The sequence below is a fragment of the Enoplosus armatus genome, chromosome 24 (genome assembly GCF_043641665.1).
Source record: "Enoplosus armatus isolate fEnoArm2 chromosome 24, fEnoArm2.hap1, whole genome shotgun sequence".
Classification (NCBI taxonomy): domain Eukaryota; kingdom Metazoa; phylum Chordata; class Actinopteri; order Centrarchiformes; family Enoplosidae; genus Enoplosus; species Enoplosus armatus.
The window spans coordinates 7,924,751-7,948,200 of NC_092203.1; the positions used below are offsets into that span (position 1 = coordinate 7,924,751).

Sequence of the window (23,450 nt, forward strand, 5' to 3'; positions counted from 1 at the left end):
ATTAAAATGACTCTGCTTGTCCTGTCAAATATTGTACATTAGAATAGTTTTTCAAGTATCTTTACTGCATTACAGCTCATGTATGGCACAGCTTGCTTGACTCATAGCTTGTTCTTGTAGCACCAGCTAATGCTATAGTGAGTAGTGGCAGTAGTACTGCATTAAAATCGTTTTGCAAGTAGCTTTACTGCATTACAGCTCATGTATGGAACACGCTAGCTTGAATCATAGCTTATTCTTGTATCACCAGTTAATGCTAATGCAAATACGCATTTATTATTAATAAATCAATATGCTGGAGCAAGAAACTACAAGGACACTCAGCAAAAGGTAATGAGACATGATAAAAATACATGTTTTTTTCCATAGCATTAAGCCCGGCTAGCTCAGTCGGTAGAGCATGAGACTCTTAATCTCAGGGTCGTGGGTTCGAGCCCCACGTTGGGCGCATAACCTTTTCAATTTTTTTATTTTAATAAATCTCTCTGATATGCAGCCTCTTACTTGAAGGGAGTGATACATTTGTCAGGAGTGGTAGCGGCCAGCATCTTTCCTGGAGGAGCACTGGTCTTGGAGGAATGGCAGCCATTTATACAAATGACTTTCTTTTTTTTGCCATTTGTGTGTGGGTGTTTGTGTTTATTGTGATTATGATTATGGACCATGTGAACCTACTTAAAGATGCAAGCTGGAAACAGTTTTATGTGAGCATTGGTGGTTCAGTGGTAGAATTCTCGCCTGCCACGCGGGAGGCCCGGGTTCGATTCCCGGCCAATGCAACACACTTTTGTCCCAACCGTATTTTGTGTGACTGACAACTGAAATTTAGGATTTTATGTTCCATAATCTGAAGGCTGTCTGAGTACAAGGTGTGGTACATGTGTTTTGTAATATTTATTTGTTTGTTTATTTTTTGTCATCCATGAACAAGTAGACACACATTGGTCAGGTGATGTGATTCGGTAGGGGAGGGAAAAAAAGGAATGTGCACTCCCCGTCGGGGAATCGAACCCCGGTCTCCCGCGTGACAGGCGGGGATACTCACCACTATACTAACGAGGAGATATTTGTCTTTTGGACACGCCCCTTTTTCAATGTGACATGAGTGCAGTCATTGATTAAACTCCCCAATGGCAAAAGCAGATGTATGTGCTCATTAAGAACAACCATAGTTCCATATGTTAATGCACTTCCTTGACGAAGTGGTAAAAATTTGTTTCATATAAGCATTGGTGGTTCAGTGGTAGAATTCTCGCCTGCCACGCGGGAGGCCCGGGTTCGATTCCCGGCCAATGCAATATCCCTTTTTGTGATTGTACCACCTGTTATTGTGTAATGGTCAACGACTCATTTTCAAGTGCATTATATAAAAATAAATTCAGGATTTTATGTCTATTAATCTGAAGGTCGTGAGTTTGAGTCTTGTAAGATGTGTTGGTTTGTCTTCCAGTTGAGGAAAACAAAAATCTGTGGATCAGTACAATATTCCCAAAATGTTTGTTACTAATGTGCAAACTAGTGTGCAAACACATCATTAGCATTTGAGTGAACCTTTTTCTTAACACTTAATGGGCCATTAAGGGACAGGTCTCCCAGCCTGGGGAACAATGGCCAATCAATTCTGATTCTGATTCTGATTCTGATATGACTGGCCAACGCCTGCATTTCAAAAGTCTTTTCCACTTTTTTACTAGGCAACCTCTGCGTTTTTTTGTGGCAGCAACAGTGGGTCGTCAGCATTCCACCTCAATTCAGAATCAGATCAGAAGAATCAGAAACTCTTTATTGCCAAGTAACATACATTACAAGGAATTTGCTGTGTTCTGAAGGTGCTATTGTTTTGATAACAAATAAGTCGAATATAAAAGGTAAAATAAGAATAAGAATAAAAATAAGATAAGATAAGATAAATAACAACAGTGCAGTGACCAGAATAAAGTAAAGTGTCCAGGTAAAGTGTCCAGTAGGGGGTGGGTGCGTTAATGTAACGCAGGGGGGACGGGTGATGTACGTTAATATAACGTATAACTAGTGTTTGTGTTCGGGGTGGGAGGGGTCAGCAGCGATCTTCCCTGCTCTCCTCAAGGTCCTGGAGGAGTACAGGTCCTGAAGAGATGGGAGGTTGCAGCCAATCACCCTCTCTGCAGAGCGGATGATACGCTGCAGTCTGCGTCATCAGGCTCTGGAGAAGACTAAGGAAGAAAACACTGCACGGACGAACATGTAATGATATTTTAACTTGGTTCTGTCTTAAGTGTTCTTGTTTACGTTAGCAAAACAAAGTTAGTTGTGGTTAGAGAGTTTATTGTGTCAGCTTTTTGTCAATGTCGATGTACTTATGATGAATTACATGCTAAAGTAACCATAGGCTATTAACAGTTCATGTGGGTTGATTTACATGTAAGCATAATGTTTTTGTTTACAGGGTGTGCAGAAACTGGTATTGGATCCTTAATTTGCCTGTTATTTCTCATTCCTTTCTCACATTCCAAAACACATCATGAGCATTTGAGTGGCCCATTTTGTTCGCACTTAATGCATTGTTGTGTCATTCCCACACCCCTTATGCCAAACAGATGCAAATTCACTGAAGAAGAATGTTATGTGTTTTGTGAATGGAGCATACAAACCTATTTAGCTGTTAATACAGTATGATTTTGAAAAAAAAAAACACAATTCAATACTTGTCTAATCACTTTGATGGGGAACGTGAAAAAAACAGAGGTTGCCTAGCAAAAAAGTTGAAGAGACTTTTGAAATGCAGGCGTTGGCCAGTCATATCAGAATCAGAATTGATTGGCCATTGTTCCCCAGGCTGGGAGACCTCTTAGAACGACACATTTCACACTTAATGGCCTAACCCTAACCCTTCCATTGGCTGGGAATCGAACCCAGGCCTCCCGCGTGGCAGGCGAGAATTCTACCACTGAACCACCAATGCTCACATGAACTCATTTCCTAACCCCAAATTTTTTTTAATACATACACTGAGTTTCTGCCTTACATGGGGCATACAGGATCTGTCTTTCCTCTCACCTGTAGGATGTCTGGGCTCACGATGGTGGTCTTTGGAGTAGTAATGCCTTGCTCCGGCACACTTTTCTCCTGTTTTCTTTGGCTGCGTTTGCAGTGCAGCCAGCACAAGCTCGCTGTCGGTGGCCTCCAGCTCCACTGTGTCCAACAAAAGTTTTGTGGTGGATCCAGCAGGGGACAGAGCAGGAACAGCTGAAAAAGAGCACATTAGAAATATGAAAACATCTACAACTCAATGTTACACAAAATCCATTTTCTAGTTGCATTCTTGCCTGGCTGAAACTTTTGTGGCAAAAACAGCCTCTTGACAGACTTTCTATGGTCTAGAGAGAAGACATATCACTGTGTTGGGTGAAAATACCCTGCCAACACAGTTGTGCCAGACTAACAAAACATGTGCCCTGTGTGATTCCCAAAAATGATTACCCGATGGGGCGCGCACATTACTTTTCCCCTCCCCAATCATATCAATTCATTTTCCTTCTGGTGTGGAGGGAGTTGCCAGTTTCTCACCAAGTCCAGCAGAGAACTAACAGAAACTATCAGGTAAAGACATCCATTAGTCTTTGGGCCCCAAGGATGCGAACACCCTGCCAACACAGTTGTGTACCTGTCTGCAGATAATTCCAGACAAAGCAGTAAGAAAAACATGCCCCGTGTGAGGCTCGAACTCACGACCTTCAGATTATGAGACTGACGCGCTGCCTACTGCGCCAACGAGGCTGAAAATGCAGTCAAACTTGTTAAAAAAAAATTTTTTTTAGCTGTGACTTTAAGGCGTTACATCATGTCCATCATGCACCAGAGACTGGACAAATTCCACTGTCTCCAAATACACATCAGCACCATTACAGTCTAGAGTGTTGAGGGAATGTATTACTTCCCTGAGCATTTCCATTTCTTGGTAGCTTAAGGGGATATCTGTTTCCTTACAGCAAATTACAAAATTGCAACATCACTGAGTGATGTTCATCAGGCTCTGTGTGTTCTTGTTTACGTTCGCAAAACAAACTTAGTTGTGATTTGAGAGTTTATTGTGTCACCTTTATGTCAATGTCGATGTACTTATGATGAATTACATGCTAAAGTAACCATAGGCTATTAACAGTTCATGTGGGTTGATTTACATGCAAGCATAATGTTTTTGTTTACAGGGTGTGCAGAAACTGGTATTGGATCATTAATTTGCCTGTTACTTCTCATTCCTTTCTCACATTCCAAAACACATCATTAGCATTTGCGTGGCCAATTTTGTTTGCACGTAATGTATTGTTGTGTCAGCAAATATGAGAAACCTGCGCCTAACTGAGCTTGTTATTTCGTATTTCGTAACTTGTATAATTTTCCTTCTGGTGTGGAGGGAGTTGCCAGTTTCTCACCAAGTCTAGCAGAGAACTAACAGAAACTATCAGGTAAAGACAACCATTAGTCTTTGGGCCCCAAGGATGCGAACACCCTGCCAACACAGTTGTGAACCTGTCTGCAGATAATTTCAGGCAAAGCAGTAAGAAAAACATGCCCCGTGTGAGGCTCGAACTCACGACCTTCAGATTATGAGACTGACGCGCTGCCTACTGCGCCAACGAGGCTGAAAAGGCAGGCAAACTTGTTATATAAAAAATTTTTTTTAGCTGTGACTTTAAGGTGTTACATCATGTCCATCATGCACCAGGGACTGGACAAAATCCTTGTACTGACTCCATAAAAAGGATTAATGTACAATATTCCTGAAAAGGAACCACCAATGCTCACATTACCACATTGAATACCACTGCGTCAACTATGGAAATTCCTCGAGCCTGTCAATCTGGGGGGCACACGTTGGCTTCCACATCTTCTTCAACTGGAAGACAAACCAACACATCTTACAAAACACATGTGAGACTCAAAATCACAACCTTCAGATTAAGAGGCAAAAAATCCTGAATTTATTTTTATATAATGCACTTGAAAATGAGTCGTTGACCATTACACAATAACAGTTGGTACAATAATAAAAAAGGATGTTGCATTAGCCGGGAATCGAACCCGGGCCTCCCGCGTGGCAGGCGAGAATTCTACCACTGAACCACCAATGCTCACATGAACTCTTTTCTTACCCCCCAATTTTTTTTTTTCTTTTACATACACTGAGTTTCTGCCTTGCATGGGGCATACAGGATCTGTCTTTCCTCTCACCTGTAGGATGTCTGGGCTCACGATGGTGGTCTTTGGAATAGAGATGCCTTGCTCCGGCACACTTTTCTCCTGTTTTCTTTGGCTGCGTTTGCAGTGCAGCCAGCACAAGCTTGCTGTCGGTGGCCTCCAGCTCCACTGTGTCAAACAAAAATTCTGTGGTGGATCCAGCAGGGGACAGAGCAGGAACAGCTGAAAAAGAACACACTAAAAATATGAAAACATCTACAACTCAACGTTACGCAAAATCCATTTTCTAGTTGATTTCTTGCCTGGCTGAAACTTTTGTGGCGAAAACAGCCTCTTCACAGACTTTCTATGGTCTAGAGAGAAGACATATCACTGTTTTGGGTGAAAATACCCTGCCAATACAGTTGTGCCAGACTAACAAAACATGTGCCCTGTGTGATTCCCAAAAAAGGATGTTAGGGGTTTGATTACCCAATGGGGCGCGCACATTACTTTTCCCCTCCCCAATCATATCAATTCATTTTCCTTCTGGTGTGGAGGGAGTTGCCAGTTTGTCACCAAGTCTGGCAGAGAACTAACAGAAACTATCAGGTAAAGACATCCATTAGTCTTTGGGCCCCAAGGATGCGAACACCCTGCCAACACAGTTGTGAACCTGTCTGCAGATAATTCCAGGCAAAGCAGTAAGAAAAACATGCCCCGTGTGAGGCTTGAACTCACGACCTTCACATTATGAGACTGACACGCTGCCTACTGCGCCAACAAGGCTGAAAATGCAGGTAAACTTGGTAAAAAAATAAATAAATTTCAACTGTATCATGTCCATCATGCACCAAGGACTGGACAAAATCCTTCTACTAACTCAATAAAAAGGATTAAAGTACAATATTACTAAAAAGGAACCACCAATGTTCACATTACCACATTGAATATGATGGCAGTGTAGAAGTGAACCAGCATTGTTTGTGGTAGGTTAAACTTCCTCAGCTGCCTCAGGAAGTACATCCTCTGTTGGGCTTTCTTGATGAGGGAGCTGATGTTCAGCTCCCATCGGAGGTGCTGGCTGATGATGGAGCCCAGGAAACGGAAGGACTCCACAGTGTCCACTGGAGAGTCACACAGGGTGATGGGGTCGGGTGGGGCTGCGCTCTTCCTAAAGTCAACAACCATCTCCACTGTCTTTGAAGCGTTAAGCTCCAGGTTGTTGTTGTTGCACCAGGTCACCAGATGGTCAATCTCCCACCTGTAGGCCGACTCATCCTCACCAGAGATGAGTCCGATGAGGGTGGTGTCGTCCGCGAACTTCAGGAGCTTGACGGACTGGTGACTGGAGGTGCAGCTGTTGGTGTACAGGGATTAGAGTAGAGGAGAAAGAACACAGCCTTGAGGGGAGCCGGTGCTGATCGTCCGCGAGTCTGAGACGTGTTTCTCGAGCTTCACGTGCTGCTTCCTGTCGGACAGGAAATCTGTGATCCACCTGCAGGTGGGGTCAGGCACGTTCAGCTGGGAGAGCTTGTCCTGAAGAAGAGCCGGGACGATCGTGTTGAAGGCAGAGCTGAAGTCCACAAACAGGATCCTGGCATAGGATCCTGCGGAGTCCAGGTGCTGGAGGATGAAGTGTAGAGCCAGGTTGACGGTGTCGTCTACAGACCTGTTGGCTCTGTAGGCGAACTGCAGGGGGTCCAGCAGAGAGTCTGTGATGGATTTGAGGTGGGACAGGACCAGGCGTTCAAATGATTTCATGACCACAGAGGTCAGGGCGACGGGTCTGTAGTCATTTAATCCTGTGGGCCCTGGTTTTTTGGGGACGGGGATGATGGTGGAGGCCTTGAAGCAGGCTGGCACGTGGCATGTCTCCAGTGAGGTGTTGAAGATGTCCGTGAACACCGGAGACAGCTGATCGGCGCAGCGCTTCAGGCAGGATGGGGAGATGGAGTCTGGTCCAGCAGCTTTACGCGGGTTTTGTCTCTTGAAGAGTCTGTTCACATCTCTTTCAAGGACAAACAGAGGTGTCGATGCTGGAGGAGTGGGGGGCGCTGTGGGGGGCAGCTGTGGTGGTAGGAGGTGTGAGAGTTCAGCCCCAGGTGTGATGAGGGGGTTGGGGCTGTTGGGCTGGAGCTGGTGGGTGATGGTGTGGGGGATGGTGTCAGGACTGTCCCATTGTCTTTCAAAGCGACAGTAGAAGTCGTTGAGGCTGTTGGCGAGGCGTCGGTCGTTAGCAGAGTTGGGGGCTCTTGGCTTGTAGTTGGTGATCTGCCTGAGCCCCCTCCACACAGAAGCAGAGTCGTTGGAGGAGAACTGGTCTTGTAGTCTCTCTGAGTACAGTCGTTTAGCTTCCCTCACCGCCTTGCTAAACTTGTACTTGGCTTCCTTAAACTCTGCTCTGTTGCCACTCTTAAACGCCTCTTCCTTTTCCAGCCTCAGCTGTCGCAGTCTTGCTGTGAACCAGGGTTTGTCGTTGTTGTAACTCACCCTGGTCCGAGTTGGTACGCAGCAGTCCTCACAGAAGCTGATATATGAAGTCACAGCCTCTGTGTACTCATCCAGACTGTTGGTAGCAGTCCTGAAAACATCCCAGTCAGTACAGTCCAAACACGCCTTCAGGTGCTCTGCAGCTTCGCTTCTGTGTGGAGGGGGCTCAGGCAGATCACCAACTACAAGCCAAGAGCCCCCAACTCTGCTAACGACCGACGCCTCGCCAACAGCCTCAACGACTTCTACTGTCGCTTTGAAAGACAATGGGACAGTCCTGACACCATCCCCCACACCATCACCCACCAGCTCCAGCCCAACAGCCCCAACCCCCTCATCACACCTGGGGCTGAACTCTCACACCTCCTACCACCACAGCTGCCCCCCACAGCGCCCCCCACTCCTCCAGCATCGACACCTCTGTCTGTCCTTGAAAGAGATGTGAACAGGCTCTTCAAGAGACAAAACCCCCGGAAAGCTACTGGACCAGACTCCATCTCCCCATCCTGCCTGAAGCGCTGCTTTATTTTTTTACTTTATTCTGGTCACTGCACTGTTGTTATTTATCTTATCTTATTTTTTATTTTTATTTTTATTCTTATTCTTATTTTAGCTTTTATATTCTACTTATTTGTTATCAAAACAATAGCACCTTCAGACCACAGCAAATTCCTTGTAATGTATGTTACTTGGCAATAAACAGTTTCTGATTCTGATTCTGAAGCTAGAGTTTGCACCCCCCCCCCTCCCCCCCGATTGACAGGTTTCAGGAATTTACACAGTTGACGCAGTGGTATTCAATGTGGTAATGTGAGCATCGGTGGTTTCTTTTCAGGAATATTGTACTTTAATCCTTTTATTGAGTTAGTACAAGGATTTTGTCCAGTCTCTGGTGCATGATGGACATGATATAACACCTTAAGGTTACAGCTGAAAAAAATTTTTTTTTACAAGGTTGCCTGCCTTTTCAGCCTCGTTGGCGCAGTAGGCAGCGCGTCAGTCTCATAATCTGAAGGTCGTGAGTTCGAGCCTCACACAGGGCATGTTTTTCTTCCTGCTTTGCGTGGAATTATCTGCAGACATGTACACAACTGTGTTGGCAGGGTGTTCGCATCCTTGGGGCCCAAAGACTAATGGATGTCTTTACCTGATAGTTGCTGTTAGTTCTCTGCCAGAGTTGGTGACAAACTGGCAACTCCCTCCACACCAGAAGGAAAATAAATTGATATGATTGGGGAAGGGAAAAGTAATGTGCGCCCCCCATCGGGTAATCAAACCCCCAACATCCTTTTTTGGCAATCACACAGGGCACATTTTTTGTCATCATATTTGCTGACACAACAATACATTACGTGCGAACAAAATTGGCCACGCAAATGCTAATGATGTGTTTTGGAATGTGAGAAAGGAATGAGAAGTAACAGGCAAATTAATGATCCAATACCAGTTTCTGCACACCCTATAAACAAAAACATTATGCTTATATGTAAATCAACCCACATGAACTGTTAATAGCCTATGGTTACTTTAGCATGTAATTCATCATAAGTACATCGACATTGACATAAAGCTGACACAATAAACTCTCAAATCACAACTAAGTTTGTTTTGCGAACGTAAACAAGAACACACAGAGCCTGATGAACATCACTCAGTGATGTTGCAATTTTGTAATTTGCTGTAAGGAAACAGATATCCCCCTAAGCTACCAAGAAATGGAAATGCTCAGGGAAGTAATACATTCCCTCCAACACTCTAGACTGTAATGGTGCTGATGTGTATTTGGAGACAGTGGAATTTGTCCAGTCTCTGGTGCATGATGGACATGATATAACACCTTAAGGTTACAGCTGAAAAAACTTTTTTTCTTAACAAGTTTTCCTCCATTTCGAGCCTCGTTGGCGCAGTAGGCAGCGCGTCAGTCTCATAATCTGAAGGTCGTGAGTTCAAGCCTCACACGGGGCATGGTTTTCTTCCTGCTTTGCCTGGAATTATCTGCAGACAGGTACACAACTGTGTTGGCAGGGTATTTTCATCCAACACAGTGATATGTCTTCTCTCTAGACCATAGAAAGTCTGTCAAGAGGCTGTTTTCGTCACAAAAGTTTCAGCCAGGCAAGAATGCAACTAGAAAATGGATTTAGTGTAACGTTGAGTTGTAGATGTTTTCATATTTTTAATGTGTTCTTTTTCAGCTGTTCCTGCTCTGTCCCCTGATGGATCCACCACAGAACTTTTGTTGGACACAGTGGAGCTGGAGGCCACCGACAGCAAGGTTGTGCTGGCTGCACTGCAAACGCAGCCAAAGAAAACATTAGAAAAGTGTGCCGGAGCAAGGCATTACTACTCCAAAGACCACCATCGTGAGCCCAGACATCCTACAGGTTAGAGGAAAGACAGACCTTGTATGCCCCATGTAAGGCAGAAACTCATTGTATGTATTAAAAAGAATAAAAAAATTTGAGGGGTTGGAAAAGAGGTCATATGAGAATTGGTGGTTCAGTGGTAGAATTCTTGCCTGCCACGCGGGAGGCCCGGTTTCGATTCCCGGCCAATGCAACATCCTTTCTTATTATTGTACCAACTGTTATTGTGTAATGGTCAACAACTCATTTTCAAGTGCATTATATAAAAATAAATTCAGGATTTTATGCCTCTTAATCTGAAGGTTGTGATTTTGAGTCTCACATGTGTTTTGTAAGACGTGTTGGTTTGTCTTCCAGTTGAAGAAGATGTGGAAGCCAACGTGTGCCCCCCAGATTGACAGGCTCGAGGAATTTCCATAGTTGACGCAGTGGTATTCAATGTGGTAATTTGAGTATTGGTGGTTCCTTTTCAGGAATATTGTACTTTAATCCTTTTTATTGAGTTAGTAGAAGGATTTTGTCCAGTCCCTGGTGCATGATGGACATGATGTAACGCCTCAAGGTTACAGTTGAAATAATTATTTCTTTAACAAGTTCACTTGCATTTTCAGCCTCGTTGGCGCAGTAGGCAGCGCGTCAGTCTCATAATCTGAAGGTCGTGAGTTCGAGCCTCACACGGGGCATGTTTTTCTTACTGCTTTGCCTGGAATTATCTGCAGACAGGTTCACAACTGTGTTGGCAGGGTGTTCGCATCCTTGGGGCCCAAAGACTAATGGTTATCTTTAGCCGATAGTTTCTGTTAGTTCTCTGCCAGACTTGGTGACAAACTGGTAACTCCCTCCACACCAGCAGGAAAATGAATTGATATGATTGGGGTGGGGAAAAGTAATGTGCGCGCCCCATCGGGTAATCAAACCCCTAACATCCTTTTTTGGGAATCACACAGGGCACATGTTTTGTTAGTCTGGCACAACTGTGTTGGCAGGGTATTTTCACCCAACACAGTGATATGTCTTCTCTCTAGACCAGGGGTGTCAAACTCAAATACACAGTGGGCCGAAATTAAAAAATTGCTACAAGTCAAGGGCCGGACGGGTTCAACATTTATTGTAAACTTATTGAAACAACCTTATTGCACATATTGAACCTGGAACTAACAAGGCCTATAGATTATTGCCTATAAAACAACATTAATTATGAAATAAAAATAATAAATTATAAATAAATAAAATCAGTTTCATTAATTTCTTATGGCTTTATCTGCAGTTTTTCCAGAGTAATTTCAAGTGCAAACATTTTCTACAGGAAAACAACAGCCAGAAGTAATTTACTTCAAAGAAAAATCAAATGTCCTGTAGTAGCAAAAGAAAAAAATGCAAAAATGAAACTGCATTAAAAACTGAAATTGCGTCAAAGCACCGTTTGCTGCTCTGTGATGCTCACTCGTCTGAGCCAGATGCTTGGTGTCTCATCTTGGATACAAGTTCATCGATGTCTGGGGTCAGGCTCTGAGCTGAGGAAATCCTCAGGATTGAGTGAAGGTGTTCATCAGTAAGACGAGTCCTGTGTGAAGTTTTGTTTATCTTCATCAGGGAGAACAGTTGTTCACACAAGTATGTGCTGCCAAACATAGAGAGCGTTTGAGCAGCCTGGGAGCGCAGCTGGGGCATTGTGTCGGGGATGAAACGTAGAAACTCTGCAGCGCCCACAGACTCATATTTTGCCTTCAGTGTGTCACTACATTGGAGGTCAATCAGCTCCATTTGGAGGTTTGATGGTGCGCTTTCCACTTCAGCTGCAAATGGATTACTGAGCAGTTCAAACCTGCTCTTTTGGACTTCAAAATCGGCAAATCGCCGTGTGAAGTCAGCACCAAGTATGCCGAGTTTTTCAGTAAACTGTGTAGTTGGGAAAGCGGCGACAGCGACCTGCTCTTTCATTGTTTGGCAGTGCGGAAAATAGCTCAAGTTTTCCTGCAGAATCTGCGTCTCCCACAGGCGCAGCTTGTTTTTAAAAGCCCTCACAGTAGCGTACATGTCAGTGATGACACGGCCCCGCCCCTGAAGCTGCAGGTTTAGCACATTCAGGTGGCTCGTGATGTCACACAGAAACGCCACTTCACACAGAAACTTTTTATTTCGGAGCTCTGTTGTGTCTTTCCCTTTGCTTTCCATGAACTCACAGATCTCCTCACGCAACTCGAAAAATCTTTCCAGCACCTTTCCCTGGCTTAGCCATCGCACCTCTGTGTGATAGGGCAAGTCACCATATTCTGAATTTAACTCCGCCAGAAAAGACTTGAACTGGCGGTGATTTAAACCTCTGGCTCTGATAAAGTTAACCGCTCGTGTTATGATGCTCATTACATGTTCCATTTTCAAGGCTTTGCCACACAACGATTCCTGGTGTATGATGCAGTGATAAGCTGTCAGCTCACTTGTGACGTTTTCCTCCTGCATCTTTTCTCGGATCCTCCCCACCAATCCACTCTTCTGACCGCACATCGCAGGCGCTCCATCTGTTGTCAGTCCCACAAGTTTATCCCACGGCAGCCCCATTTTATCTACACACCTGGACACCTCTTCAAAGAGATCTTTCCCCGTAGTTGTGCCATGCATTGAGTGTAATCCCAAAAGCTCTTCTGTTACGCACAGGCTTGATTCCACTCCACGGACGAAAATTGACAACTGGGCAGTATCAGAAGTGTCGGTGCTCTCATCCACAGCAAGGGAGTAAGCGATGAAATCTTTTCCCTTTCCCACTAGCTGTTGTTGGAGATTGGCAGCAAGGTGACGCACACGGTCAGCAACGGTGTTTCGGCTCAGGCTCACATTTAAAAATGCTTGCCTTTTTTCTGGGCACACGGCGTCGCAAACTTTAATCATACAGTTTTTGACAAATTCCCCCTCGGTAAAGGGCCGGCCTGATTTTGCAATCGCTGCTGCCACAATAAAACTGGCCTTAACAGCAGCCTTGCTTTGTGATTTGGCTTTAGTAAACAGCCTGCTGTGACACCAGACTTCTTTTTAACTCCTCTACCTTCTGTAGCCTTTGAGTCGTGTCCAGATGCTTGTACCTGTCGTGGTGCTTCGTTTCATAGTGTCTTCTTATGTTGTATTCTTTCATGACAGCCACACTGTCTCCGCACAGAAGACACACAGCTTTGCCCTTTACATCCGCGAACATATACTGTGCCTCCCACCTGTCTTGAAAACCCCTGTTTTCAAAGTCCACCTTTCGTTTAGCCATTTTTTGGGGAGAGGGATAGTTGAAAGTTGACACAGGTGGTGTGTAATACCATAAGACTGCTGATGAACGAGTGGGAGCGCTTTCACGGCCCGTGATTGATGTGTCGACACACGGGCAGTGCATTATGGGATTTGTAGTATTATGGTGGTGCGTACGATATACCGGCGGGCCAGCTCTAATGGTAAATATATTTTGTCATGCGGGCCAAAGATAATTCATTCACGGGCCGGATGTGGCCCGCGGGCCTTGAGTTTGACACATGTGCTCTAGACCATAGAAAGTCTGTCAAGAGGCTGTCTTCGTCACAAAAGTTTCAGCCAGGCAAGAATGGAACTAGAAAATGGATTTAGTGTAACATTGAGTTGTAGATGTTTTCATATTTTTAGTGTGTTCTTTTTCAGCTGTGCCTGCTCTGTCCCCTGCTGGATCCACCACAGAATTTTTGTTGGACACAGTGGAGGTGGAGGCCACCGACAGCAAGCTTGTGCTGGCTGCACTGCAAACGCAGCCAAAGAAAACAGGAGAAAAGTGTGCCGGAGCAAGGCATCTCTACTCCAAAGACCACCATCGTGAGCCCAGACATCCTGCAGGTTAGAGGAAAGACAGACCCTGTATGGCCCATGTAAGGCAGAAAGTCATTGTATGTATTAAAAAGAAAAAAAAAATTTGAGGGGTAGGAAAAGAGGTCACGTGAGCATTGGTGGTTCAGTGGTAGAATTCTCGCCTGCCACGCGGGAGGCCCGGGTTCGATTCCCGGCCAATGCAATATCCTTTTTTCATTATTGTATAATGGTCAACTTGTCATTTTCAAGTGCATTATATAAAAATAAATTCAGGATTTTATGTCTCTTAATCTGAAGGTTGCGAGTTTAAGTCTCACATGCGTTTTGTAAGATGTGTTGGTTTGTCTTCCAGTTGAAGAAGATGTGGAAGCCAACGTGTGCCCCCCAGATTGACAGGTTCGAGGAATTTCCATAGTTGACGCAGTGGTATTCAATGTGGTAATGTGAGTATTGGTGGTTCATTTTTAGGAATATTGTCCTTAAATCCTTTTTATAGAGTTAGTAGAAGGATTTTGTCCAGTCCCTGGTGCATGATGGACATGATGTAACGCCTTAAAGTTACAGTTGAAAAAAATTTCTTTTTTACCAAGTTTACCTGCATTTTCAGCCTCGTTGGCGCAGTAGGCAGCGCGTCAGTCTCATAATCTGAAGGTCGTGAGTTCGAGCCTCACACGGGGCATGTTTTTCTTCCTGCTTTGTCTGGAATTATCTGCAGACAGGTTCACAACTGTGTTGGCAGGGTGTTCGCATCCTTGGAGCCCAAAGACTAATGGTTATCTTTAGCCGATAGTTTCTGTTAGTTCTCTGCCAGACTTGGTGACAAACTGGTAACTCCCTCCACACCAGCAGGAAAATGAATTGATATGATTGGGGAGGGGAAAAGTAATGTGCGCCCCCCATCGGGTAATCAAACCCCCAACATCCTTTTTTGGGAATCACACAGGGCACATGTTTTGTTAGTCTGGCACAACTGTGTTGGCAGGGTATTTTCACCCAACACAGTGATATGTCTTCTGTCTAGACCAGGGGTCTGCAACCTTTACGATCAAAAGAGCCATTTTGCCCTCTCTTCCACCAAAGAAAATAGTCTGGAGCCGCAAAACATAACACAGCTTATAAAGTTTTATAAGTTTTATTCTTTTTCTATTTTTAACTGTTATAACAAAGGAAAACCCATACAGAAATGTAGTGTGCATGTGGAGGCCAACTTTGACATGAATTAAACACTGAACTACAGTGCATCCGGAAAGTATTCACGGCGCTTCACTTTTTCCACATTTTGTTATGTTACACCCTTATTCCAAAATGGATTAAATTAATTTTTTTCCTCAAAATTCTACACACAACACCCCATAATGACAATGTGAAAAAAGTTTTTTTGAAATTTTTGCAAATTTATTAAAAATAAAAAACTAAGAAATCACATGTACATAAGTATTCACAGCCTTTGCCATGAAGCTCAAAATTGAGCTCAGGTGCATCCTGTTTCCACTGATCATCCTTGAGATGTTTCTGCAGCTTAATTGGAGTCCACCTGTGGTAAATTCAGTTGATTGGACATGATTTGGAAAGGCACACACCTGTCTATATAGGGTCCCACAGTTGACAGTGCATGTCAGAGCACAAACCAAGCATGAAGTCAAAGGAATTGTCTGTAGACCTCCGAGACAGGATTGTCTCGAGGCACAAATCTGGGGAAGGTTACAGAAAAATTTCTGCTGCTTTGAAGGTCCCAATGAGCACAGTGGCCTCCATCATCCGTAAGTGGAAGAAGTTCGGAACCACCAGGACTCTTCCTAGAGCTGGCCGGCCATCTAAACTGAGTAATCGGGGGAGAAGGGCCTTAGTCAGGGAGGTGACCAAGAACCCGATGGTCACTCTGTCAGAGCTCCAGAGTTCCTCTGTGGAGAGAGGAGAACCTTCCAGAAGGACAACCATCTCTGCAGCAATCCACCAATCAGGCCTGTATGGTAGAGTGGCCAGACGGAAGCCACTCCTTAGTAAAAGGCACATAGCAGCCCGCCTGGAGTTTGCCAAAAGGCACCTGAAGGACTCTCAGACCATGAGAAACAAAATTCTCTGGTCTGATGAGACAAAGATTGAACTCTTTGGTGTGAATGCCAGGCGTCACGTTTGGAGGAAACCAGGCACCGCTCATCACCAGGCCAATACCATCCCTACAGTGAAGCATGGTGGTGGCAGCATCATGCTGTGGGGATGTTTTTCAGCGGCAGGAACTGGGAGACTAGTCAGGATAGAGGGAAAGATGAATGCAGCAAAGTACAGAGACATCCTGGATGAAAACCTGCTCCAGAGCGCTCTTGACCTCAGACTGGGGCGACGGTTTATCTTTCAGCAGGACAACGACCCTAAGCACACAGCCAAGATATCAAAGGAGTGGCTTCAGGACAACTCTGTGAATGTCCTTGAGTGGCCCAGCCAGAGCCCAGACTTGAATCCGATTGAACATCTCTGGAGAGATCTGAAAATGGCTGTGCACCGACGCTTCCCATCCAACCTGATGGAGCTTGAGAGGTGCTGCAAAGAGGAATGGGTGAAACTGCCCAAAGATAGGTGTGCCAAGCTTGTGGCATCATATTCAAAAAGACTTGAGGCTGTAATTGCCGCCAAAGGTGCATCAACAAAGTATTGAGCAAAGGCTGTGAATACTTATGTACATGTGATTTCTCAGGTTTTTTATTTTTAATAAATTTGCAAAAATCTCAAAAAAACTTTTTTCACGTTGTCATTATGGGGTGTTGTGTGTAGAATTTTGAGGAAAAAAATGAATTTAATCCATTTTGGTATAAGGCTGCAACATAACAAAATGTGGAAAAAGTGAAGCGCTGTGAATACTTTCCGGATGCACTGTATGCAGGCTTATTTGAGTCCTTCCCATATTTGTGTAAAATTAATAAAATAGAAACTAGCCCACTTTAATATAAATAAAACGTATAGCCACAGCTTAAAAAAAGTAAACATACAATTAGGAATGTTTGTGACTAAAGTCGATTTCAGTGTGCTGTCATCCTCTTCTGTCACGTACAGCAATCAACCGACGCACCTGAACACACAAACAAAACCACATCAGCTCCGGCTCTAAAATGAATGTTTCTTTGAAAAATAAAAGCCTATTAAATGCTAGTGTTCTCACCTGTTTAATGTGACTTCTGTTTCTGAAGATCGCTGCAGATCTTCTCTATGTCAGGGCTGTAAGATGTGACTGTGACCTTCACACAGGACTGCAGGCTGTCATCGGTGAGGCGGGAGCGATATTTGGACTTTATGAAGTTCATGCTCGAGAAAACCTGCTCGCATAAGTATGTTGAGCCAAAGATGGACAGGACTCCAAATGCGTACTTTTTCTGTTTATTTTTGAAGTCTGAGAGTAGATGCTCTGATATTTTTATGAACGATTCTTTCATGTATTCTCCGTCTGTGAACGGCTTTCCCCTCCTTACAATCTCCTGAGCTGCCACAAAACTAGCAGCTGTAGTTGAGTTTGGAGAGTTGATCCACTTCTTCAAAGTATGTTTGCTCTGCTCAACTTTCCGTAGCAGTTCCAAAATCGCTCTCTTTCGCTCATCTTCAGTTTGGTACTTCTCAGCAAATGCTGAGTGCTTGTTCTGAAAATGTCTTTCAACGCTACATTTTTTGTTGTTTGCTAATTTCTCGCCACATATCAAACACACGGGTAAACCAGCATCGTTGGTGGTGAAGGCAAATGAATCTGTCCACGCAGAATTAAACTCTCTATTTTCTTCTGCGACTTTTCTTTTTTTGGATTTACTCATGGTTAGCTTACCGAGGGCGAGGGGCGGACACTGAAGAAGCCGCCTGCAGGTAAAGGCGAGGGCTGTAGACGTGAGTGTGACGCATATTTTAGTTGACAAATTATTAAAACTTTTTTTTAATTCAATGTTAAAGTATCACCTCGAACTCCCAAATAACTGTACAACATAAACAGAAATAAAATAAATAAAAATTAAATTAAGAAAAAAACGTTATTCATTTTCATGTTTTTTTGTCAAGGCCAGAGGGAGCCGCTACAAGGAGGCTGAAGAGCCGCGGGTTGCCGACCCCTGGTCTAGACCATAGAAAGTCTGTGAAGAGGCTGTTTTCGCCACAAAAGTTTCAGCCAGGCAAGAAATCAACTAGAAAATGGATTTAGTGTAACATTGAGTTGTCGATGTTTTCATATTTTTAATGTGTTCTTTTTCAGCTGTTCCTGCTCTGTCCCCTGCTGGATCCACCACAGAATTTTTGTTTGACACAGTGGAGCTGGAGGCCACCGACAGCAAGCTTGTGCTGGCTGCACTGCAAACGCAGCCAAAGAAAACAGGAGAAAAGTGTGCCGGAGCAAGGCATCTCTATTCCAAAGACCACCATCGTGAGCCCAGACATCCTGCAGGTGAGAGGAAAGACAGACCTTGTATGCCCCATGTAAGGCAGAAACTCAGTGTACGTAAAAAAAAAAAAAAATTGGGGGTCAGCAAAAAGGTCATGTGAGCATTGGTGGTTCAGTGGTAGAATTCTCGCCTGCCACGCGGGAGGCCCGGGTTCGATTTCCGGCCAATGCAACATCCTTTTTTTCATTTTTGTATAATGGTCAACTTGTCATTTTCAAGTGCATTATATAAAAATAAATTCAGGATTTTATGCCTCTTAATCTGAAGGTTGTGATTTTGAGTCTCACATGTGTTTTGTAAGATGTGTTGGTTTGTCTTCCAGTTGAAGACGATGTGGAAGCCAACGTGTGCCTCCCAGATTGACAGGTTTGAGGAATTTCCATAGTTGACGCAGTGGTATTCAATGTGATAATGTGAGTATTGGTGGTTCCTTTTTAGTAATATTGTACTTAAATCCTTTTTATTGAGTTACTAGAAGGATTTTGTCCAGTCCCTGGTGCAGGATGGAAATGATGTAACGCCTTAAGGTTACAGTTGAAAAGATTTTTTTTTTACCAAGTTTACCTGCATTTTCAGCCTCGTTGGCGCAGTAGGCAGCGCGTCAGTCTCATAATCTGAAGGTCGTGAGTTCGAGCCTCACACGGGGCATGTTTTTCTTCCTGCTTTGCCTGGAATTATCTGCAGACAGGTACACAACTGTGTTGGCAGGGTATTTTCATCCAACACAGTGATATGTCTTCTCTCTAGACCATAGAAAGTCTGTCAAGAGGCTGTTTTCGCCACAAAAGTTTCAGCCAGGCAAGAATGCAACTTGAAAATGGATTTTGTGTAACGTTGAGTTGTAGATGTTTTCATATTTTTAATGTGCTCTTTTTCAGCTGTTCCTGCTCTGTCCCCTGCTGGATCCACCACAGAATTTTTGTTGGACACAGTGGAGCTGGAGGCCACTGACAGCAAGCTTGTGCTGGTTGCACTGCAAACGCAGCCAAAGAAAACAGGAGAAAAGTGTGCCGGAGCAAGGCATTACTACTCCAAAGACCACCATCGTGAGCCCAGACATCCTGCAGGTGAGAGGAAAGACAGATCCTGTATGCCCCATGCAAGGCAGAAACTCAGTGTATGTAAAAGAAAAAAAAAATTGGGAGGTAAGAAAAGAGGTCATGTGAGCATTGGTGGTTCAGTGGTAGAATTCTCGCCTGCCACGCGGGAGGCCCGGGTTCGATTCCCGGCCAATGCAACATCCTTTCTTATTATTGTACCAACTGTTATTGTGTAATGGTCAACAACTCATTTTCAAGTGCATTATATAAAAATTAATTCAGGATTTTTTGCCTCTTAATCTGAAGGTTGTGAGTTTGAGTCTCACATGTGTTTTGTAAGATGTGTTGGTTTGTCTTCCAGTTGAAGAAGATGTGGAAGCCAACGTGTGCCCCCCAGATTGACAGGTTTGAGGAATTTCCATAGTTGACGCAGTGGTATTCAATGTGGTAATGTGAGCATTGGTGGTTCCTTTTCAGGAATATTGTACTTTAATCCTTTTTATGGAGTCAGTACAAGGATTTTGTCCAGTCCCTGGTGCATGATGGACATGATGTAACACCTTAAAGTCACAGCTAAAAAAAAAATGTTTTATAACAAGTTTGCCTGCCTTTTCAGCCTCGTTGGCGCAGTAGGCAGCGCGTCAGTCTCATAATCTGAAGGTCGTGAGTTCGAGCCTCACACGGGGCATGTTTTTCTTACTGCTTTGCCTGAAATTATCTGCAGACAGGTTCACAACTGTGTTGGCAGGGTGTTCGCATCCTTGGAGCCCAAAGACTAATGGATGTCTTTACCTGATAGTTTCTGTTAGTTCTCTGCTAGACTTGGTGTGAAACTGGCAACTCCCTCCACACCAGAAGGAAAATGAATTGATATGATTGGGGAGGGGAAAAGTAATGTGCGCGCCCCATCGGGTAATCAAACCCCCAACATCCTTTTTTCGGAATCACACAGGGCACATGTTTTGTTAGTCTGGCACAACTGTGTTGGCAGGGTATTTTCACCCAACACAGTGATATGTCTTCTCTCTAGACCATAGAAAGTCTGTCAAGAGGCTGTTTTCGCCACAAAAGTTTCAGCCAGGCAAGAATGCAACTAGAAAATGGATTTTGTGTAACATTGAGTTGTAGACGTTTTCATATTTTTAATGTGTTCTTTTTCAGCTGTTCCTGCTCTGTCCCCTGCTGGATCCACCACAAAACTTTTGTTGGACACAGTGGAGCTGGAGGCCACCGACAGCAAGCTTGTGCTGGCTGCACTGCAAACGCAGCCAAAGAAAACAGGAGAAAAGTGTGCCGGAGCAAGGCATCTCTATTCCAAAGACCACCATCGTGAGCCCAGACATCCTGCAGGTGAGAGGAAAGGCTGAACCTGTATGCCCCATGTAAGGCAGAAACTCAGTGTATGTTAAAAAAAAAAAAAAGAAATTGGGAGGTAAAAAAGAAGTTCATGTGAGCATTGGTGGTTCAGTGGTAGAATTCTCGCCTGCCACGCGGGAGGCCCGGGTTCGATTCCCGGCCAATGCAACATCCTTTTTTATTATTGTACCAGATGTTTTTGTATAATGGTCAACGACTCATTTTCAAGTGCATTATATAAAAATAAATTCAGGATTTTATGCCTCTTAATCTGAAGGTTGTGATTTTGAGTCTCACATGTGTTTTGTAAGATGTGTTGGTTTGTCTTCCAGTTGAAGAAGATGTGGAAGCCAACTTGTGCCCCCCAGATTGACAGGCTCGAGGAATTTCCATAGTTGACGCAGTGGTATTCAATGTGGTAATGTGAGCATTGGTGGTTCCTTTTCAGGAATATTGTACTTTAATCCTTTTTATTGAGTTAGTAGAAGGATTTTGTCCAGTCTCTGGTGCATGATGGACATGATGTAACGCCTTAAAGTTACAGTTGAAAAAATTTTTTTTTTTACCAAGTTTATCTGCATTTTCAGCCTCGTTGGCGCAGTAGGCAGCGCGTCAGTCTCATAATCTGAAGGTCGTGAGTTCGAGCCTCACACGGGGCATGTTTTTCTTACTGCTTTGCCTGAAATTATCTGCAGACAGGTTCACAACTGTGTTGGCAGGGTGTTCGCATCCTTGGGGCCCAAAGACTAATGGTTGTCTTTACCTGATAGTTTCTGTTAGTTCTCTGCTAGACTTGGTGAGAAACTGGCAACTCCCTCCACACCAGAAGGAAAATTATACAAGTTACGAAATACGAAATAACAAGCTCAGTTAGGCGCAGGTTTCTCATATTTGCTGACACAACAATACATTACGTGCAAACAAAATTGGCCACGCAAATGCTAATGATGTGTTTTGGAATGTGAGAAAGGAATGAGAAGTAACAGGCAAATTAATGATCCAATACCAGTTTCTGCACACCCTGTAAACAAAAACATTATGCTTGCATGTAAATCAACCCACATGAACTGTTAATAGCCTATGGTTACTTTAGCATGTAATTCATCATAAGTACATCGACATTGACATAAAGGTGACACAATAAACTCTCAAATCACAACTAAGTTTGTTTTGCGAACGTAAACGAGAACACAAAGAGCCTGATGAACATCACTCATTTTTTTTGCAATTTTGTAATTTGCTGTAAGGAAACAGATACCCCCCTAAGCGACTAAGAAATGGAAATGCTCAGGGAAGTAATACATTCCCTCCAACACTAGACTGTAATGGTGCTGATGTGTATTTGGAGACAGTGGAATTTGTTCAGTCTCTGGTGCATGATGGACATGATATAACACCTTAAGGTTACAGCTAAAAAAAAATCTTTTTTTTAACAAGTTTACCTGCATTTTCAGCCTCGTTGGCGCAGTTCGCAGCGCGTCAGTCTCATAATCTGAAGGTCGTGAGTTCGAGCCTCACACAGGGCATGTTGTTCATACTGCTTTGCCTGGAATTATCTGCAGACAGGTACACAACTGTGTTGGCAGGGTGTCTGCATCCTTGGGGCCCAAAGACTAATGGATGTCTTTACCTGATAGTTGCTGTTAGTTCTCTGCTGGACTTGTTGAGAAACTGGCAACTCCCTCCACACCAGAAGGAAAATGAATTGATATGATTGGGGAGGGGAAAAGTAATGTGCGCGCCCCATCGTGTAATCAAACCCCCAACATTCTTTTTTGGGACTCATACAGGGCATATTTTTTGTTATTCTGGCACAACTGTGTTGGCAGGGTATTTTCATCCAACACAGTGATATGTCTTCTCTCTAGACCAGGGGTCGGCAACCCACGGCTCCGGAGCCGCATGCGGCTCTTTCATCCTTATACTGCGGGTCCGAGTGGCTTGGGAAAATAAATTACTAAAAAAAAACTAAGTATTTAATTGAAGTGTATTTTATTTGTGTTAGTTCTCTTTTATTATTTTAGTTCTAAATTGGAAGATTATTGTGATCTTGAAATATTAAAATATTAATAAAATAAATATATTTTATTGTTTTTCGTCCCTCAAAATAAACGTCATACTCGCGGAAGCTGGTATACCCGCCAAAACGCCGTCCATTTGTCGCGACTTTCAACCCCAGCAGGGCCAAGTACGGAGAAATGTAAGAAAAGAAAAATATCTGAAGAAAATAGAACATTCAATGATGCCTGGGCTGATTCATTTGCATTTACCTCTGACGAGAGTGGCCTACCAGTATGCCTAATTTGTGGAGAAAAACTGGCTAACAATAAACGGTCAAATGTCGCAAGACATTTCAACAATACACACAGAGCCTTTGCTGAAAAATATCCAGAGGGAGAAGAGAGAAAAAAAGCTGTTTCGGAACTGATGCGGAAGGCTGATCTGACGAATATTCAATTCAAGAAGTGGGTGAAGTCTGCAAATTCAACTGCATATGCAAGTTTTGTGGCCGCTCAGGAAATAGTCAGGCATGGGAAACCGTTCACAGATGGAGATTATATGAAAAAATCATTCCTTAAGATTTCAGAACACCTATTCGCGGACTTTAAAAACAAGCATGAAATTGTGCAGAAAATCAGAGAGATGCCTCTCTCTGCGAAGACTGTCAAAGACAGAACCATAAAAATGGCAGAAAATATCACAAAACAGCAAATTAAAGACATCAATTCAGCTGCAGCGTACTCAATCGCCTGTGATGAGTCCAAAGACAAAAGTGACATTGAACAAATAGCGCTGTTCTGCCGATATGTGAACTC

At 43.8% G+C, this 23,450-nt stretch overlaps 22 non-coding genes and 1 pseudogene across 22 annotated transcripts; 16 read left to right on the forward strand and 7 right to left on the reverse strand.

The window, feature by feature from the left end:
- The first annotated feature begins 375 nt into the window (after window positions 1-375).
- On the forward strand, window positions 376-448 carry trnak-cuu (transfer RNA lysine (anticodon CUU)). Its single transcript has one exon. It is a non-coding gene; the product is annotated as a tRNA-Lys (tRNA).
- Window positions 449-708: 260 nt separating this feature from the next.
- On the forward strand, window positions 709-779 carry trnag-gcc (transfer RNA glycine (anticodon GCC)). Its single transcript has one exon. It is a non-coding gene; the product is annotated as a tRNA-Gly (tRNA).
- Window positions 780-990: 211 nt separating this feature from the next.
- Window positions 991-1,062, reverse strand: trnad-guc (transfer RNA aspartic acid (anticodon GUC)). The gene has a single exon. It is a non-coding gene; the product is annotated as a tRNA-Asp (tRNA).
- Window positions 1,063-1,226: 164 nt separating this feature from the next.
- trnag-gcc (transfer RNA glycine (anticodon GCC)) lies at window positions 1,227-1,297 on the forward strand. The gene has a single exon. It is a non-coding gene; the product is annotated as a tRNA-Gly (tRNA).
- A 1,573-nt stretch (window positions 1,298-2,870) lies between these two features.
- Window positions 2,871-2,941, reverse strand: trnag-gcc (transfer RNA glycine (anticodon GCC)). Its single transcript has one exon. It is a non-coding gene; the product is annotated as a tRNA-Gly (tRNA).
- A 742-nt stretch (window positions 2,942-3,683) lies between these two features.
- trnam-cau (transfer RNA methionine (anticodon CAU)) lies at window positions 3,684-3,756 on the reverse strand. The gene has a single exon. It is a non-coding gene; the product is annotated as a tRNA-Met (tRNA).
- A 793-nt stretch (window positions 3,757-4,549) lies between these two features.
- Window positions 4,550-4,622, reverse strand: trnam-cau (transfer RNA methionine (anticodon CAU)). Its single transcript has one exon. It is a non-coding gene; the product is annotated as a tRNA-Met (tRNA).
- A 418-nt stretch (window positions 4,623-5,040) lies between these two features.
- trnag-gcc (transfer RNA glycine (anticodon GCC)) lies at window positions 5,041-5,111 on the reverse strand. The gene has a single exon. It is a non-coding gene; the product is annotated as a tRNA-Gly (tRNA).
- A 762-nt stretch (window positions 5,112-5,873) lies between these two features.
- On the reverse strand, window positions 5,874-5,946 carry trnam-cau (transfer RNA methionine (anticodon CAU)). Its single transcript has one exon. It is a non-coding gene; the product is annotated as a tRNA-Met (tRNA).
- Window positions 5,947-8,620: 2,674 nt separating this feature from the next.
- trnam-cau (transfer RNA methionine (anticodon CAU)) lies at window positions 8,621-8,693 on the forward strand. Its single transcript has one exon. It is a non-coding gene; the product is annotated as a tRNA-Met (tRNA).
- Window positions 8,694-9,542: 849 nt separating this feature from the next.
- On the forward strand, window positions 9,543-9,615 carry trnam-cau (transfer RNA methionine (anticodon CAU)). The gene has a single exon. It is a non-coding gene; the product is annotated as a tRNA-Met (tRNA).
- Window positions 9,616-10,138: 523 nt separating this feature from the next.
- Window positions 10,139-10,209, forward strand: trnag-gcc (transfer RNA glycine (anticodon GCC)). Its single transcript has one exon. It is a non-coding gene; the product is annotated as a tRNA-Gly (tRNA).
- Window positions 10,210-10,626: 417 nt separating this feature from the next.
- trnam-cau (transfer RNA methionine (anticodon CAU)) lies at window positions 10,627-10,699 on the forward strand. The gene has a single exon. It is a non-coding gene; the product is annotated as a tRNA-Met (tRNA).
- A 757-nt stretch (window positions 10,700-11,456) lies between these two features.
- LOC139306428 (general transcription factor II-I repeat domain-containing protein 2-like) lies at window positions 11,457-13,266 on the reverse strand (annotated as a pseudogene).
- Window positions 13,267-13,960: 694 nt separating this feature from the next.
- trnag-gcc (transfer RNA glycine (anticodon GCC)) lies at window positions 13,961-14,031 on the forward strand. The gene has a single exon. It is a non-coding gene; the product is annotated as a tRNA-Gly (tRNA).
- A 404-nt stretch (window positions 14,032-14,435) lies between these two features.
- trnam-cau (transfer RNA methionine (anticodon CAU)) lies at window positions 14,436-14,508 on the forward strand. Its single transcript has one exon. It is a non-coding gene; the product is annotated as a tRNA-Met (tRNA).
- Window positions 14,509-18,338: 3,830 nt separating this feature from the next.
- Window positions 18,339-18,409, forward strand: trnag-gcc (transfer RNA glycine (anticodon GCC)). Its single transcript has one exon. It is a non-coding gene; the product is annotated as a tRNA-Gly (tRNA).
- A 404-nt stretch (window positions 18,410-18,813) lies between these two features.
- On the forward strand, window positions 18,814-18,886 carry trnam-cau (transfer RNA methionine (anticodon CAU)). Its single transcript has one exon. It is a non-coding gene; the product is annotated as a tRNA-Met (tRNA).
- Window positions 18,887-19,404: 518 nt separating this feature from the next.
- On the forward strand, window positions 19,405-19,475 carry trnag-gcc (transfer RNA glycine (anticodon GCC)). The gene has a single exon. It is a non-coding gene; the product is annotated as a tRNA-Gly (tRNA).
- A 418-nt stretch (window positions 19,476-19,893) lies between these two features.
- trnam-cau (transfer RNA methionine (anticodon CAU)) lies at window positions 19,894-19,966 on the forward strand. The gene has a single exon. It is a non-coding gene; the product is annotated as a tRNA-Met (tRNA).
- Window positions 19,967-20,731: 765 nt separating this feature from the next.
- trnag-gcc (transfer RNA glycine (anticodon GCC)) lies at window positions 20,732-20,802 on the forward strand. The gene has a single exon. It is a non-coding gene; the product is annotated as a tRNA-Gly (tRNA).
- Window positions 20,803-21,220: 418 nt separating this feature from the next.
- On the forward strand, window positions 21,221-21,293 carry trnam-cau (transfer RNA methionine (anticodon CAU)). The gene has a single exon. It is a non-coding gene; the product is annotated as a tRNA-Met (tRNA).
- A 794-nt stretch (window positions 21,294-22,087) lies between these two features.
- Window positions 22,088-22,160, forward strand: trnam-cau (transfer RNA methionine (anticodon CAU)). The gene has a single exon. It is a non-coding gene; the product is annotated as a tRNA-Met (tRNA).
- Window positions 22,161-23,450: the final 1,290 nt, after the last annotated feature.